This window comes from Lissotriton helveticus, chromosome 7 (genome assembly GCF_964261635.1).
Source record: "Lissotriton helveticus chromosome 7, aLisHel1.1, whole genome shotgun sequence".
NCBI lineage: Eukaryota > Metazoa > Chordata > Amphibia > Caudata > Salamandridae > Lissotriton > Lissotriton helveticus.
In genome coordinates, this window is record NC_136068.1 from 1,331,514,994 (window position 1) to 1,331,531,268 (window position 16,275).

The 16,275-nt window shown below is 42.7% G+C and overlaps 1 protein-coding gene across 3 annotated transcripts in view; it reads right to left on the reverse strand.

Annotated features, from left to right (window-relative positions):
* Window positions 1-16,275, reverse strand: part of LOC144767395 (uncharacterized) — a 442,933-nt gene that overhangs the window by 411,819 nt on the left and 14,839 nt on the right. For 2 of the 3 annotated variants that reach the window (XM_078650843.1, XM_078650841.1), the window contains exon 2: window positions 14,624-14,744. The exons of the other annotated variant lie outside the window; for it this stretch is intronic. The gene's annotated coding sequence lies outside the window, so the exon portion shown is untranslated. The remainder of the gene's footprint in view (window positions 1-14,623; window positions 14,745-16,275) is intronic. 3 annotated transcript variants of the gene reach the window in all.

Here is a 16,275-nt window from a genome sequence, read left to right on the forward strand (position 1 = left end):
GGGCACTAAAACTTTGATAAAAGGGAATATTCAATGCTCTCACTCAGCAAAGTTTGGTGTTTTTGAAAACAGAACTCCCTAAGAGGAATTTTGAAAGTGAAAAACAAAAAACAATGGCAAGGGTTTTGCCCCATGCCAAGCGTTTTGTCCCAGTGCATGGTAGTTGGGAAGGGGGGTCATTTCTTTTTTCTTCTGTTCTAGACTGGCAAGCTTGAGTAAGAAAAAGTACTTTACAATGTCTGCCACAAACAATCTGAGAAACCTTGGACCAATTGCTCAATTTTTGACAGGGTATCAGGCAAAGGTTTTTGCCATCAGAACCATAGAGGCTTCTCCAACAAATACATAGTGAATCACCTGATTCTAAATCAAGTGGAGGAGCTGCACATTTGGTGGATGGGACATCTACCTAGTTTTTGATGGCACATCCCACCCACCAAATTCTCAATTTTAACACACGTATAAGCCTAATCAATTGTAAAAGAGTGGACTGCCTTAGACCCAGATGACTCCTCCAAGCCGTAACTTTAAGGCTGTCATTAGGTGTGGGGGTAACCTGAAACCAAATTGAGGTGGCATAGATGAATACAATTTGCAGACATTTTACCACGGGGTATATACCAACACACTCTCGATGCCCGTGTTTGCCCTGTGGCAATTGTCTTTTTATTTTACAGGAGAGAGTGCCCCCCACTCCCCTCCCAACCCTGTTCATAGGCATCACTACATAACTGCAGCGCTATGTAATTAGGTGCTGCTGTGCAGGTGGAGAATATCAGTCAGCACAATTTTTTTAGCACAAAGTCCATATACCCTTCAATACAAATGTAGACTTAGTGTTGTGAATTCTGATCAATGATTATAAATAATATTCACTAAATGTTCTAGTAAAACCTAGTAAAGCACTGGTAAAACCACAGGTTAGCTGCCTCTTCCGTAGAACACAGTACAAAGGATGAGAGGGCCACTTTATCATGGTAAAAATATTGCCCTGCTAAACTATTGAGTCCAAAGTACGGACTAGCACTGGGGCCTTCATTATACAATTGTTAAAATTTGTCGTGGTGATAGTGGGTGGTCACAATCTGGCCATATTGTAGCCTTTCTGAGTTTTGTCCTCTGAAATGGGAATAACAGTTCTTTTTCTGGGCAACTGGGCATGTGGAGTTGCACTGAGACGGGAAAACAGGAAACCTGAGGGCAGTCTAGCAGAAGCTAGCTATAGGCTTTCTACTGGAAGTGATATTGCTTAGTGAGATCATGGCTTGTGCTCCTGCAAGATGTGCAATATTAGCTTTATATTGATGAATGGAATGGAAGAGCTGAATATCATTGGTATTACTGATTCAATGGTCATTCTCATGATCAATCAATCGATCAATCAATCAGGATTAATACAGCAAAGCTAATCACCTGATAGGCATAGGTTCTTGCAGGTCCCAGAGGCTCATTTGAACAGCCAGGTCTTAATACATGTGTATTTGTAAAGTGCACATTCATCCGGAGGCATCTTGGCACTTAATAAAAGATGTTTCTTGTTACCCAACTCAATGGTACTCATTTTATTGACCTCACATTGATGAAAGGCTGAGTGGACCCGACGGGATTTGTACCTGTGACCATGAGGTTGAACACAGGCCCCTGCAGTGGACGCACTAGTCCACTGAGCCACCAGACTCGGCTTGAGGGGCATTCGGAATTCCGGAAGTGAGGTGAAGGTCTGGAGCTGTGCTGCAATGTAGGAGAAGGAGCGTCTTTCACTTCTGCTTCATAAGATGTGGAGAGTACGAGCAAGTGATAGGGAGGTGGAGAGCAGTCTTCTTGATGGTTGGTAGAAGTTCAGGTAGTTATTAATGCAGGCTGGTCCTTGTTTGCATGGGTCAGTAGCTTGAATTGACAACTTTTTTGTTTCGGAAGCCAGTGAAGTTGCCTGAGGTGGGGTGTGATGTGGGTTTATCGGGGGAGGATGAGTCTGGCTGATGTGTTCTGTACGGTTTGAAATCCCTGTCGGAGGTGTGCGACTATTCGTACTAAAAGATCGATGCAATAGTGCAGGTGGCTGATGATCAGGGCCTGTGTCACGGGCCATCTCGTGCACAGGGGTAGCCACTTGAGGACCTTAAGGAGCATGCACAGATTGAGGAAGCAGGTGAAGGAGATGGAGATGGGGTTGATCTGTGATTTCATGGTGAGCTTGTTCTCACTGATGATTCTGAGGTTTCTGGCATGGTCGGAGAGTGTGGGTGCGGGTCCTAGGTCTGATAGTCACCAGGAGTCATTCCATGGATTGCTGGTGTTGCCGAAGATCAGTACTCCCACCTTGTCTCTGTTAAGCTTCAGGCAGTTGTTCTTCATGCATTCAGTGAATCTTGTCATGCATCTGTTGAGCTGGCTCTGGTGGTGGTAGGGTTATCAGTGAGTGAGAGGATGAGGTTGGTGTTGTCTGTGGTAAGATATTATGTTGAGACTATGAGATCTGATGATAATCGCCAGCAAGATCATATATTTGTTGAAGAGTGGGGGGGTGAAGGATGAGCCCTGGGGTACACCGCTGGTGATATCCTTGGGTTCGGAGGTGAAAGGTGGATCCTCTGTGTTTTTCCGGTGAGGAAGGAGGGGTTCTATCTGAGGGCCTCCCCTTGGATGCCAATGTGGTAGAGTCTTTCATTCAGCATGTGGTGGGATACAGAATTGAAGGCTGCCAAGAGGTCGAGGAGGATCAGAGCTGCTGTTTCTGCTCAGTTGAGGAGAGTTTTGATGTCATTGGTGGCTGCGATCAACGCGGTCTCCGTGCTATGATTGCTACAGAAGCAGGATTGGGAGGCATCAAGTGGCTGGTTCTGCTCCAGGTGTTTCGTGAGTTGCTTGTTGATAACCTTTTCCAGTACCTTGGCTGGGAATGGGAGCAGGAAGATTGGCTGGCAGTTTTTGAGTTTGCTGTGGTCGGCAGAAAGTTTTTTGAGAAGTGGTCTGACTTTGGCATGCTTTCAGGCATTGGGAAATGTTCCGGTGGTGACTGAGGTGTTGAACAGGGTGGTGAATTCCTGGTCGATCCTTTGATTTCCGAGGGCGAAGATATGATGCGGGCATGGGTCTATGGGAGATTCTACTGGGATGATCCACAGGCAGTGTCCTGGGTGGAGAGGAGGTTCCAGGTGGTCAGTATATGGTTTGCGGTGGTTGCGGTGGTGGCATGTCTGTTGAGGATGTCCATAGGAGTAGGTTGGTGCTCGAAGTTTCTACATATGGTTGCAATCTTGTCATGGAGGAAGTCGTCCAAGTTGTCGTTCAGTTCTTGTGGGGGTGTGATGCTGCTTTCGATGGAAGGTGGGTTCGAAAATTATTTAACGATGTTGAAAAGTTCCTTGCTGTTGTTGGTGCTGGTTTTAATGCATGCAGCTAGAGCTGCTTTTTTTCTTCCCTTCATTAGGCAGTGGTAAAGGTTGATGGAGGATTTGGAGGCTGTCCTGTCAGAGGTGTCCTTTGTGGCCTGCCATCTCCTCTCCAACTGTTTGCTGTCACATTTCACTGTTCCGAGTTCCTGGGTGTACCAGCTGGCCATTTTGGAGGATCTTTTCTGACCGTTGCTCTTGATGGGGGCGACGTTGTCAATGCAGTGGATGATATAGCTGTTGAAGTTCATAATTACCTGTTCCAGGTTGATGGTGGAGGCGGAGTTGGAGGTGGTGAGGGTGTCCGTTCAGCTGGTCTCTAACATTTTGATCTAGCTGTGGTAGGGGTGCTGGTCATCTTGGGGTGGAGTGTGGGGCAGGAGGTGCTGACGTAGACCCTGAAGTGATCGGTCCATGTGAGTTCTATGACAGGCTACATTTGACGCTTTGCTGGAGGTGAAGATGGTGTCCGTCATGTGTCCTACAGTGTGCGTGGGGTTGCAATGGATGGGTCTGTCCGAGGCTGCTCTCACTGTTGAGGAGGTGTGTGATGTTATTATCATTGGGGTCGTCAATGTGAAAATGTAGGTTGCCGAGGAAGAAGCAGTCCTTAAAGTACAGGGCTAGGAGTACAAATAAATCTGGAATGGTGTTGCAAAAGATGGAGCTCGGGCCCGGGGGTCAGTATGTGAGGATGCCTCTGATGGTTGTCTTTTCTGTAAATGGGTATGTGACTTGTTGTGTCTGTGTGTGAGTGAGAGTATGAGAGGTTGTATGGGGGTGTGAATTTGTGTGTGAGTGGTTCTGTGGATGAGGTCATCAGTGATATGATTTGAGACGTCATGAGTGATGTCACTGACAATGTCATGAGTGATGTAATATGTGAGGTCATAAGCAGTGCACTTCATGGGTAAACGTTTTAGTTGGCTCAGGGAATTATAACTGCTGAAGTTTTGTACAAGTGTAATGTGAGCCTATCCATAATGTCCCAGTGAATTTCTAAGGTTTTTTAAAATTATATTTATTAACTCTAACATCCCTGTAACCTTTGTTTATTTCAGTGAATTTTGGCACTTTTTTTATTCCTATTTCCTAACTACAATATCCCTGTAACCTTTGTTTTTTTAGTGAATTTCTGAGTCTTTTTATAATATATTTCCTAACTTTAACACCCCTGTAATTTTTGGTTTTGTCACTGAATTTCAAAGATTTTATTAATTCTATTTCCTAACTATAGCATCCCTGCAATCTTTGTCTTTGTTTTTTTCAGTAAGTTTCAAGAGTTTTGTTAAATTTTATTTGCTAACTGTAACCTGCTGAGGTTTAATTTCTGTGAAATGACCATCGTGCCAGAATGAATCTTGACCTGCGTATTTATCCAAGAAGAGGCCACCATTGTGTGTGCAACACCTCTACCTAACTAGAGTACTTTCTACTGGCTAATTAGAAAGTGATACCTCATTGCATGCATGTACAGCACATCTCCTATACTACTAGGATACCCCATTACCTCCAATGTTGCCAATGGTGGATGACCTGGGTGGGGACCAGGGCACTCAACTTAAAATAATCCCTCTGGGATTGGGTCTGTGGGGCCATAGCAGCTCGAGGTGGGCAGCGTGCCCCTTTCCCTTCACAATAGACACAGCCCTGGAGGGTGGGATACCCAGTGCCTGATGAGGCTCGGGGAGGGGGACCAAGCAGCCCCTCTCTTCTTTAAAATTAGCACAGCCCTTGGGAATGGGGTCTCTATGGCCTGATGAGGCTCAAGGAGTAGGGTCACTGGGGTCCAGTGGGCCTAATTAGGTTCAGGTAGGGTGGCGGCATGCCCCTCTCCATTTTTGAATTACTCAACGCGGGGAAAGGGTTCCTCGGAGCCCCAATAAAGCACGAGGATGGGTGCCTCTTGAACACCTCCCCTTTTTATTATATTTGGCATGGGGAATGATGTTCCTGGGGTCCAAGAAAGCTTGGGGAAGGGGCTGCACACTGCAGTAACCTGTTTACTTGTATTTGGCATCAGGGATTTGGTCTCCGGGGCCCAGAGGCCAATCCTATGCATTGTGGCAAAGGCTCAACCCTCCGCCACGAATGGCTGAAGGTTGTGCACAGCGTGGGGTTGACTGACTGTGAGGGATTGGCCGCAGGCCTGGGCACAGGCCAGGCCATGTGGCCAATCCCTTGCCACACACATCTGAGAACTGCACAGCGTGAGATTGGCTGCATTTAGGGAGGTTGGGCATGGCCAGTCCCTGTGGCCAAACCCCAACCATCCATGGCCAAAGGACATGCACAGTGTGGGGTTTGCTGAATACAGGGAGTTGGCTGCAGGGATTGGGCACAGCCCAGGCCCTCTGGCCAACACCCGCCATGCCCTGCGCAGGGTGGGGTTTGCTGCCTTTGGGTTGTTGGCCACAGCCCCTGTGGGGTCCCGTAAGTTTCCTTGTTCTCCCGTACCTGTTTAATGTGTATTTCCATCCTCTTATTCATTCCCTGGGTGAAAGTAAGGTGTGGACCTTCAACTATGCAGATGTTCTGCAATTGATTTTCACCATCAACAACACCTCTGACTCTATCCTGAATTTTCAGACCACCATGTTACACATCTGCAGCTGGATAAATAATAACCACTTAAAATTAAATCCTGATAAAACAGAACTTATCCTAACCAGTAGTTCTCGGTATCCGTGGACCTTGAATTTTTGTCCAGCAGAGCTGGGAGTGCCACCACTTCCTTCCTCCTCAGCCAAGAGCCTCGGTGTCACCATTGATAGGGATCTCACGTTGAAGAACCAGATTGAAACAATAGTCTCTGCCTGCTTTTTCCATCTTCGGAGATCAGGAAAATCAGTAGATTACTCACAATGGAAGCTGTTATTCAAGTTATTCAATTCTTGGTAATTTGACATCTTGCCAATGCTAACTCTACCTACTTTGGCCTCCCAGGGTATTTAATGAAAAGACAGCAACTGGTGCAAAATCAGGCAGAGATTGATCTATCACCAGCCGAGATGGCACCAAGTCACTTCCCTCATGAGGAAATTACATTGGCTCCCGCGTAACTCAACGCTGCGCAAGGTTGGATGCCTTATATTTAAATTCCTTCACAGCACATGCCTGGAATTTATTCCCACTCTCTTTCCAGCGGTATGCCCCTTCCGGGCCCTAGGTCATCCCACCAGATGCTGTTGCCCATCTCCACCTTTAAACGGAAAAGACTTGGTGGATCCCCACTTTTGGAAGTCTCTTCCCCTTAACATCTGATCTTCTACATGCTACTCTCATTTTAGGAGACAACAAAAAACTTGGTTGTTTTCTCAGGCATACAAATGAATGATCTAATGAGCAGCTGGTCACCTCTCTTTATTAAGCGCCATGAAACCTTATGGTGAACGTGCGCTCTACAAATACTTTTAACGTAACATAACATAACCCTCACCAGGCATAGCCAAGGACTGTGCACAGTGTGGAGGTTGCCTATATGTGGGGGGTTGTCCGCGGGGCATGGCCAAGGCTAGGCTCAATTTGCAGCTGGGGTTTGGATTTACATAAGGTAATAAAACATTACTTTACATTAGAAAAAAACTAAAACGTCACACCAAAAAACAAAGGATAGAGTAACATTATAGTTAGGTGAAATGTTCAGTAACAACATAACATTTTAAACTCTGAAATCACAGAAATTCACCTGTTATAGTTAGCCCGTGGTCTATACATATTAGTATTTCAGGAGGAGGTATACACACGACCCCCTTTTGGAGCCAATTTCAGACCAGGATGCCCCATCCCCTGGGCCAGTGATCTTTTCCAAAGAAGAGGGGGTCATGTGGCCCAACTTTCTCAGGTCCATGATGCACCAGGGAATACCAGTCCCAGGGGCCATGGTTAAAAATAAAGGCGAGGGGGCTAGCGGCCTCTTCCCAAATGCCGGTAAGGCCCCAGGTACCCCATTCCCAAGGGTCAATTTTTAAAAAAAATTAGAAGGGATGCATGGTTGCCCTGCCTGAGCTAACAAAGGCATGCTTACTCACTGTGTCCCAAGGTGCCTACCTCTAAGACACTGTTTAACTGCTTGCGAGAGACAATAAAAATGTGTCTGCTCCCAACCGGTGGGAGCTGCAAAAATGCTCCAGCTGGGTGGGAGTAGACATTAGTTTCCCTGCCCGCACTCTTGCAAACAGGAAAAAATATGTGCCCCACTATGTGAGAGCTATGCCGGCTCTCACTGCACCCAGGATTGGCGCATGCAGTGAGCAGGTGGGGCTAATGGTGACCATAGGGCTCTCAACCCGCCCCAACATTATTTGTTGTGGGTGTCTGAGGTAGGCACCAAGGCACCCACATTAGGCCCCACGGGATGGGATCCCTGAGGCCCATGGAGGCTTGGGGAGGGAAGCCTCCTTCTCCCTCCACATAAAAACAAAATATCCCAGGGAGTTTTGGTCTTCTTGCCCAATAGAGGCTCGGGGAGAGGTGGAAACGTGTTCCCTTTTCTTAAAAAGAACACTGCAGTGGGGGATTGAGTCCATATTTCATATGTAGGGGAGCATGGCTTGTGGCACCCCCTCCATGAGCATCTGCCAAGCTATTTTGACCCTATCTTAAGCACTGTCTTTAAAATAAAGGGGAGGGGTGCATTCCGCGTACCTGCCCGGGTCATACTATGGCCACGGGGATCCCATCCCCCAGAGCCGGCTCTTTTGCGGCGCCCAGGAAACCCTGACCTTCAGGACACTGTGGTTTCCCTACCCAGAGGAGTGTGGGCAGGGAACTGTTATGTGCTTTCACCTGGTGGGAGCAGAAAGATTTGTCTGCCAGGTGAAAGAACATACATTTCACCCGCTCTCACTCATGTGAGCAGGGAAACACAGAATTGCTCCCACCTGGCAGGAGCAAAAGAAATGCTGCACCCATGGGGTGGGAAAATGTAGGCTGCTACATGTATCTGGGAAGGGTGCTGCTAGGGGAGCTAGCAGGGCTGGTGAGGTCTTGTTGCTCCCCTTGCAGCCCCCTACATAAAAAAGGCCATGAGATGCCTGCGTCGGCCGTGGGGCGTTGCGAGTGTGTAATGGGCACCTCAGTTATTTAAAAAAAGTAAAAAACAAAAAACATGTCTCTGTCTCCTGCGCAGCTCATGGGGTTGCTTGCAGGGAGCTGACAGGGCCGGGGGAGGGGGCCAGGGTGGGGCTGAGGCACATCCCACAAACCCCACCACACCACCACAACCAGCCACTCCTGATCCAGTCAAGAAACAAGAAACAAGAATAATGAATCCCACGTCAAAATATCACTACATCAATTTAGAACAAAAAAGGCGTGCAGGAATGATTCTATTTCAAAATTTGTCCATGCATGAACAACATTAAATGAACCAAATGGTCCAATCAGTGATTTTGACAAAAACGCTTTTTTGACAGGGAAAAACAAAAACAAGGTTCCCTGTCAAAATGGTAAAATCAATAAAACACATTTGAAACTAAAAAAGCGTTTTTGTCAAAATCACTGATTGGACCATTCATAATAGAATCATTCCTGCACGGCTTTTTTGTTCTAAATTGATGTAGTGATGTTTTGACATGGGATTCATTATTCTTGTTTCTTGACTGGATCAGGAGTGACTGGTTGTGGTGGTTTGTGATTGAGAAAAATTGGATGATTGGTTTTTACGAATGGAGTGATATTAGTGGTGTGATTGGGAGAGCAAGTTTGAATGGGGGTGTCAAAGTAAAGTATGTATTATTGTTAATTTGATTTGTTTCATGTGATATTGATTGTTTTTGTGTTTTACACATATCTATGAAGTGTTTATGTTTTGTGTTTCAACGAAATTCTAAAAAGTTTGTAATTAATAAAAACAAAAATTGATGGATTAAGATCCAGCTGCTGCTATATGTTTAATTCATATACGCTAAGCTTTAAGTAAGTATAGACAATTAATTCTCAGTATTGGCTATTGTTTTGGTTGTAATAGTTTATAGACTCTGCCTTACTGAGGTGAGTCAAGGCCCGTGGTTGTTTTGCTACTTCAGTAACTCTGAGGGCATAAGCGCCCAGTTCAACGCAAATGTTGCAGAACCTGCCCAGAGAATCACAATCTTCACGTGCACAAGTATTGGCAGGGAAATCTATGTCAGTGACAAGAGTTAGCAAATTGTGTAGAGGCTGTTTTGGCATTTCCCGTCTCAAGTGCCAATGTTGAGAAGGCCTTTTGACAGAAAAAGTTTTACATGTTAAGGAAAGAGCGAGCATGCATGAACAAAGACTCACTGAAGAAGTATTGTATGGTGTACTGCAATAAGTTTGATTTGCAAAAATGTATTTGAACCTCATATACACTGTACATACACTGTCTCCATACCATGCACAATCAGTACAGAAAGCAAGCAATAATAAAAGCAACACATTCCAAAAACACCAGAAAAACACTGTTTCTGTTGTTTTTAATGGTGCGAAAATGTGTACCACAGTTTTTAAGGTATAAAAATCACTTGGAAACACTGAAAAAACCCAACCAGAATTTACCAAAAATAGAAACTGAAAACAGGAAAGCCTACCTATAATTAAGCATGGAAATAGAAATTGAAAGACAACAGTGTATGTAAAAGAGCCATAAATCGGGTTGGGAAATTTTCTGATATGAGTTAATGAACCTGCGAGTTGCATCAATAAATATTTGTGGTTTGAACGATCAGGCCAAGAGGCAAAGAGCTAAAATTGTCCTGAAAACACTACGTATAGAAATATTATGTGTTCAAGAGTCCCATATAGAGGGCACTAAAGGTAGTATCATGGAGCAACTCGGGTTCAAACATATTGTTAACACTACACAAGAGGGGTTGCCATTCTTTCCTGGCGTAGTGATATCGTTTTTAAGAGGAAGCTGTCCGATAGATGGGTACGCTGGGCACTGGTGGAAAGTATGCTGCATAATGAGGTTTTTACCATCTGCTCAGTTTACGGTTTGACCAGGGACGATCCGGAAAGTTTTAGAATTTTTGTACAATGAGCTTGCCTTCCCCAGTAATAATTGTTTGGGGACTTTAACATTAACATCCTGGGGGGCTTTGGAGGGTAGCTGGAAGTAAGTATAAGGGTCAGAAGAAAAAGGTCTTTAGAGCATTTACCAACCTAGTACAGAACAGTGTGTAGATGTGTGGGCACACCTTAACCCTGAAGATCCTGGAAGTACGTTCTATTCTGCTCCCGATAAATTAGTTATCAGATTAGATTATTTTTTGCTTCATATTCACTAATTTATAGATGCAAGACAGAGAAATACCCCCAGATAATCTCGGACCATAACCCCTTAGTTTTAACGATTGCAGTAGGGAGGGGGGAAAAACAGAACGGGTTTGGACTTTTGAGAGAGCTCTTTTAAAGGATATGGAGTATATCCGTCATATGAATCTCTGGGGCAATCTGGGATACGTTCAATGCTGGAGTCAGAGGGGAGACATTGAGTTACAGTCTGTATCGGCAGGGAAGGGAGTTACAATGGGATAAAAGACTTAGCAGGACGCTAATGGGAGTAGAGGAGGAGATTGCAGCTGCAATGATGCTGGGGAAACATCTGGATCATATACTGCTCAGGTTGGCTTTGGCTAAGGCAGAAATAGGTGATATTGCAGCAGGTAAGGCAGCAGAAAGGTTTCTTACCAGAAGAGAACATTGTTACGTGTTCAGAGAGAGAGTGGAGCAGAGAGAGTGGAGCATACCCTGGCAGTTTGACTGAGACAAAAGAGAATGGTGGGGGAGACTCATGAAATTATAGATAATAGCAGGAACTTGATTGAGGTTCCAGCTGGGGTTTGGGATGTATTTCAACAATTTTATGAAAATCTATATAGCGAAGAGCAATCTGCAGGGCAAAGGTTAATTCAAGGGTACTTAAGGGAAATCCCAAAACAGGGTATTGCCCTGACAATAGGGATACACTGGAGACCCAACTGACACAGGAGGAGATCTATGCGGTGGTGGGTAATCTTTCACCTGGGAAAGCAGCAGGACCAGACAAGATCCCCTGGAGTTTTATAAAACCTTTTTGGATGCAAATGGTCCAGATCTGGTAGATATAATGTGTCAAGCCAGAGTATTGAACCTTAAATGGATGAAGGTTCTACGTACATTCAGTGGGTGTTGGGGGCATGGATGGCCACACAAACCCGTTGAGGACAGTATTGGTTAGAAGCGCGGGTAGCGTCTACTAGGATTCCGGTTCAGCTGAATTTTGACATCCACAAAATTTAGACTAAGTATTAATTACTTGACTCTTTTCATCATATTTAAATATAGTTTGATGACTGTAATAATTATAGTCCTCAACCATCCTTGACAAGACACTTAAAAAGGACCCTAGGGAGTAGAAGGCTAGAAGCAAGCATCGTTTTAACTCCTATCTCTGTCAACATAACATCTATCTACTACCGGATTTGGGGATATAATTAGATTACCCCATATAGGACGACATTCAGGTTCTTTTCATATAATTCAACCTGCTTCCTGATATTTGAGGCAGGATAATTATAAAACCTTTTTAGAATCAGCAAGTGGTTCTCCCGAAGAAGGCGTGTTGATACGCCGAAACGTGCGTAGAGATAATTCATGTACCCACTTGGATGTTTTTTATGACTGGATTGATGTTTCAATATGATTCATGATATATTTGTAAATGTGCAAACTGTTTTAACAATTGTGTTATTTTCATGTATTTTATAAACATATTTCATATGATGTATACTTTTAATAAATAAATTGCACCACCATCTTAGTTGGTTCTGTTAGTTTTTCCCTGTACACTGCATTAGGTCTATTGTATTTTGTTTATATATATTTTTGTGTCATTGTACCTATCATCCTTTAGGACCCTTCAGTTGCCTAGGTTTGTTATTTTTATAAATATTGTGCCCTGACCTAGGAACTTGGAACCAGTCTCAGGGGGTCCCTTTCTTATATATTCACAAACTGCTTTATCTGCAATAGAAAGTGAAGCACAAGCTTTTGGACTGATCTCTGGATATCTATTAAATAGGCAAAAGACGCAGATAGTTAAGAATAGTGTGGTTGTATTAGATGACGGAATCAGCCGTTTATCTTGGTATAGATATTACACCAAATCTGGGGAAAGTGGTAGCGAAAAATATTAAGCCAATACTTACGAAGACTGAAAAAGATTTCGACAGATTTCATAATCTTCATATGTCACTGGTGGGTCGGTGCAATGTGGCTAAAATGGTCTTTCTGCCTAAAGTACTTTACCTCTTTAGGGTAATTCCGTTGGAATTTGAGAGACATTGGTATATAACGCTTGAAAATAGTGAATAGATGTATTTGGGCACACGGTAAAACTAGGAGGGCTCTACGGTATATGTCACTACCAACGGAAAGAGGGGGCTGGGCAGCCCCAGACTTCAAAATGTACTATTGGGCTGCGGCCTTCCAATATATGAGCGGGCTATTTGGCGGGAATGTCTCAGATCCATGGTCTAGTATAGGTATACCAGATACATACAAGCTATTAATAGGAGAGGATGCCGTGAACTGCTTTATGAAGTTTAACCCCTTCGATGCTCATGACGAGCTCAGCTCGTCATGAGGTACACCTCTTGTGTGCTCAGCTCGTCATGACCACACCCATTTACATTAGGGCCCAGCACAGCAGATAATTGACTCCAGCAGCCATGGTGTTAACAAACCTAGTCATTTAAAAAAAAACAAGATTTAAAACTTTGGCGACTGCATTTAAGGTTTGGGCCGCGTTTAAAAAGAAGATTGGTCTCGGAAGGATACACTTTTATACCCAGCTGTACAGAAATCCCACGTTTCCTGGAATCTTAGCTGATGCAACAATGTTAGCATGGGAGGGGAGCAGGCTTCGGAAAATAGGGGATCTTTTAGGTCAGGATGGAATTCGCTCATTCTGAGAAATTCAGGATACATTTGGTATTGAAAGGAGACATTTTTTTAAATACTACAGATAAGTAGTTTTCTTGGTGGGAAAAATGGCGGGTTAAACGGCTTTAGGGATGTTAAAATAATTGATATTATAAGAGATAATGAGAACTGTACTATCAAGAGCATATATGCAGAACTATCGTTACTTTAGCTGGATCACCTGGATAAACATGAGAAGAAATGGGCAGATAAACTGTGAATAGATGAAAATAAATTCCTTGACTCCCTAGAACTGAGACAGGCTATTTTGTGTTCTGCGGGGCTCCAAGTGCAGCACTTCAAAACTATTTTCTAACTGTACTATACCCCTGCAAGGATTGCTCAGTGGGGTGGATGGAAGGGAATCAGGTGTCCCCGGTGTGATAGCTTTGATGCTGATATAATCCATATGTTTTCAACCTGCCCTCGACTAGATACCTTGGCTCAAACAATGAATATGAAAGTTTTGCTTACCCCTGAACTAATGCTCTTAAGGATAGATAGTAGTGAAATACAAGATTCATTCTATTACTTTTCCTTTCTACCTATGGCCGTGCTGCAGATTTGTATAGCCTCGGCCTGGTTGGATCAAGCAGCACCAAATTTCCAGCAATGGCTCGCCAGGCTTCTAGGTTCCTATAATCTTGAAAAGGGGATGTATGAAAGAAATGGTAAAAGAAGGAGAATGCTGGGTAGGCGAATCTGGGCTCCTATTTATAGATGGAAAGAGGATATGGCTGTTATGTGATTTTCTGATTTATAACAAATTGGCAGTTCTGTAATTTTTCTTCTATGTGATGCTAGGTTTGAAAATAATAATTCATTTTCTTTTTAGTGAAGTATTGTTTTGTAACTGCCTTAACTGATCTGATGGTTCTTTTTTGTCTTTGGGGTATATTGCAATTGATTATGTGTTTCCTCAAGTATTAATTGTATGTAACAAGGTTGCTGTTTAATAAAAATAAAATAAAATGAAATTTAAAAATATGAGTGCCTAGTAATAATGCAACGCCTACATATGATCTGGAAAGATGAATTAATACTCTTTCATGTTTAACTGGGTTAGTAGGACTTTGACTTTCCATGATTTTTTACATCGCATCTCATACCATTAAACAAAAAAAATGGAGAACATCACTACAATGCTTCAAATAAATAATATATTTGTAAAGTGGCAGACAGCAAAGAACATGCAAAAATAGGATAGGAAAGGGAGGACAAAAATAAAAACATATACAACAGGAAGTCAAACATCCGAAGATAACGTCAATAAAGTTAACCTTAAGAACAAAGAGAATTACCACAGGGCATGGTGAACACCACATGAAGAGAGAAACAGGTCAGACTCCACCACAACTGACCAGGCTCTTCATTAGATCACATTACATCATCCAAAAACAGAGTGAAAAGGGTGACACAAACCTACAAAGCAACAGAAAATTTTGAAAAAGATCGTAAAACATTCTATGAATAAAATAACATTCCACACATAAAGAACAAATGCATTCCATTATTGTAACAGAAACAAGAATATTTAAACAGAACACAATTTCAACTATTTCCAGTTTCGAAATATCCATTTCGTCATCTCTCTGATTAAAGATGTATTCTTTAAGTTTAAGAAGGTCAGAATAACTGTCAGATTTATTCTTGCATGGGACTTCGAAAAACCAAGGGTTGGCAAGGCTATATCATCAAGCTTTCTCAAAAGCAGGTCTTAAGTCTAGAAAGTCTTTGAATATCAAAGCTGCAGCTTTAGCAACATCTTGAGAAATAAAAATATTTTGACCATTCCAATCCAAATTATTGTTCCCTCATGCAGCTAGAAACAGTTTTAAAAGATCTATATAGCCCAAAAAATAAATGATGCTGTTTCTGGGCATAGAGGTACTTTTAGTGTCATAACATTCCTCATCAATCTATGAGCTCATTGAATATTAACTTTAGACAACTCTGGATTGCTCAAACCGTATGGAATAAAGTATGGCAGGAATTTTTATTAATCACCTATTTCTGAGCATTGCGGAACAGCTTAAACACTTAGGTTGTCGGAATTTCTAAATTCTCATCTTAAAGTTTAAGGGAATATATTTTGTTCTCCATTTTGACAATTTTAGAAATTTCATTTACACATTGCTAATTCTCTGCTCCCTTTCTGATTATCTCTTTTCTGCAATGGACCACTTGCCATCTAGCCTTTGTAGAACTCTGTTAGTCTCAACCATAATAGGGTGAAGCTGTCTAAACTCCTCTAATAAAACTTCCAAGGATAGGTTATCAGGAGTTCTAAAAGTAGAAGGAGGGACTTTTTTGGTCTCTTATTAGTTGTAGCACAACTGATAGAAAGGTATCTTGTTGGTTTGAACTCAAAAAAGATTGAGCAGACATTTTAATAACACTATTGTCAGGTTAGATCACTTCAGATAAATACGTGCCCATAGTAAGAGATACATTTGAGACAGCCTTTTTAACATCATAATGAGTAGTTTCATTTGAAATTAAAGAAAGCTTCATCCTCCTACCCATAAGCTTATGTAGTTCTAGAAATGGAAGGTTTGGTATTAGTATAAGCTTAAACAGCAGCCTATGCACACGTCAATACTGAAAAGTGTGCAAAGGGGTGCTGGAAATAATCTGAAAGGTATTATATAATGAGTTTTAAAAAATTGAGAGGAGGAAGAAATTGACAGGTAAAACAACCTGTTTGTCAAAATTCACTTTCTGAAAAGTATTGCATAGAGAAAATGTTGTATAAAGAATTATTATTTTGAAGTGTTTAGTGCAGTAAAAAAAAACTGCCGGCTGTTAAAATAAAGGTTACCTTTATATACACTGCTTTTTCTAGAGAACTGTTTATCTTGTTACTATTTTTACTCAGACTTAGAAAGTCATCTTAAACATTTCTAATGGGTTTCAGTTCACTGAAAAGAACTCATTTCATAGTCTGCCCAAA